Consider the following 2,786-nt stretch of genomic DNA (forward strand, 5'->3'; position numbering starts at 1 on the left):
GGGTGAAAAAAATGGTGGCTAGATTGTGGTGGAGGTTGAGGTGGATTGGCACGAGGATCAACCAATTGGTTTTCTACAGAAATAAATCGTTTAGAATTTTTGCAAAACCAAACCATATATTCATAACTTGGTTTGAATTCAACATTTAGAGGTTGACCATGAAGAGTATGATTCTCTCGTTCATTCCACTATTTGTTCTCATTTTCGTAGAATAATGCTCAACTATAGTCAACTTGTTTATGCAAATCTACCTTATGATACTTTTTCATGTTCCTCGGAGGATGTGGAATTTCTTGAGGTAGTCCAAATTGTAGTTTCACTCTATCAGTTTGATGCATTTCTATTATGTAGAAACAAATTAAATATGTAGATGCATTCCATAGCCAATTGTCTTCTGGATGATCGTATGTTAGATGTAGATATGGCCTCCAGATAAACTGATATATAATAAGTTTGTTAGTAATATATGCATAAGAAAAATAAAATAATAGAAATAATGTAATGTTTTAATATATTACATCGTTAACAATCATATGATCAATTTTTTATCGATATCCATCGGTATGATAACGAGGTGTATCCCCAAATTTCATACCCTTTTCACTATATCTACGAAAATAAATTTGAATATATTAGTGAATCAATTGATAGTTTTATAAATATAATATTTAACTTTTTTTTTATATTTACCTTTTTGCGAATGGAAAACAAGGCTCAAGATTACTTATTGGTGCAAGAAACGGCATATGGTACCATGCCCACGTTTGAAGTAGATGTGAACATCCGCCGAACGACATAACACCGGGTTCAGATGTGTAAGACCCTTAACTTCTTAAATTCTAATTTAAGTGATTTTAGGGTATTTTGTGTTAAATTGCTTAGGCATTTAGCACAATTGAATTTTATTATGGGAATTAAATATCAAAATCATATTTTATTAGAGTTAATAATATATTTAATAATTATATATATTTTAATATATATATATATATATTTTTAGACCCAATTAAGATTATTTGTCGGAGAATAATTTAATTATGTTACGAAAAATTTAATGTCGGACAGATTTTTTAAAATGTCACTTGTTGATGATAAATGCATCTGACAAATTGAATTGCGGCGATAGTAAATGTTTTTTGAAAAAAATTAATTTCAAAAAGTGATGTGTAATCATAATTTTTTTTAAAAATATCTAGATATTTGTTAGGTTGTAATTTTATATATATATATATATATATATATATATATATATATGAAAGGCACAGGTTACTAGGAGCAGCATCTGTTAGAACCCTTTGAAACTCATCCTCAATCTCATTCTTACGATCTCTCTCTCGCAGTTACCTACCACTCCACTCCTTTTCTTTACCCTTTCTTATATGCATTTCCTTATTCCCTTACTTTCTAAGTTGATTTGAAAACCGGCATTCGATTTGAAGTCATTTCCAACGTATTTGGCCAGCCTTATGTAGTTGTCAATTGTGCTTCCATCTTAGTATCTCGTGCTTGCGAAATGGATTCTGGTACTGCTCTTGCTATTAATGTGCCATAATCCCTTGTAGCATGGCTGGAAAGCTTTAAACAAAACATTACTCTTTCATTCATTTCTCCATAGATCAAGATCTAAGTTCCCTTTCGAGAAGTGACAGAAGAGAAAGTTGATCATTGCCACGCTGCAGTGCTAGTGGGCTAGTATTCGACGCGACGTCACGAACTTAAATTTTACCGGAATTAATTATGGTACCGTAATCGCGTGTTAGAGCTATCGTTAAGGTAAGGGCTCCTTCCAAACTTTTAGTTTGCATTTAGGACATTATTTGTGATTTTATGAAAAATAAATTTGATGTGTTTGAGGTGTAGATTTGTGGAAAATGAATTTAATTCGTTTATGTGTGATTTAGTGGAATTTAAATTTGAGGTGGTTTGTGGTGATCCATATTTGATGTGATTTATATGTTCATAATTATTATTATGAATTTTTAAGATGTGATTTATTTGTTGATTTTGTGGAAAAAGAATTGATGAAATTTGGTGGGTTATGTGTAAAAATGTGGAGTTTTGAAATTAGATGAGTTATGTTTGAATTATTGAAATTTAATTGAGGTGTTATATGTGTGTTGTGGAATTGAATTGATTGTTGTTGGTGTGAATTGACGGTAATTAAATTTGATGAGTTTGAGTTACGTAATGAGTTATTTTCAAATAAATGAGTTTAATCTGAAATTGAAATTTTACAAAAAAATTAGCATTGTTAAAGTTGTGAAAAGTTCAAATTTTAACTAAGTTAAAGAGTTTGAGCAAAAAGATAGATTGAAATTAAAAATGGTTAGAGTTTAAAATATTACTCTTTTAATTACTCTTTGATTGAGTTTAAAAAGAAAAAAAAAAGTTTAGAGTATTTTATTAACTCAAAAATTTCAGTGCTTTAATAGTCGAGTGTGTGTATGTGAAATTTGGACAATATTTATTTAATTTAGTTTTAAGTAAATAATATAGATTATTTGGTTTTAACAGTTTGGTGTGTGAGAAATATTTAATTTTAAGAATTTTGTTTGTGTGTGAATTAATTTTATTGTGAACAAATTGTTATAAATATTTATGTTTATGTAGTTAGCTCCTTGAGTCTCGAAAATGAATCGAGACCGTTGGCACCGAGTTAGCGGTGGGGAGAACTCTGATATACTAATGTTGTTGTGGTGATTTATGGTTGAAATTTTTGGAGATTGAATATGGGTGATTAATGTTTGGAAATTTTGGTGATTCATGTTTGGTGAAATTGATGTGTT

Source organism: Cicer arietinum, chromosome 5, assembly GCF_000331145.2.
Source record: "Cicer arietinum cultivar CDC Frontier isolate Library 1 chromosome 5, Cicar.CDCFrontier_v2.0, whole genome shotgun sequence".
In the NCBI taxonomy this organism is placed as follows: domain Eukaryota; kingdom Viridiplantae; phylum Streptophyta; class Magnoliopsida; order Fabales; family Fabaceae; genus Cicer; species Cicer arietinum.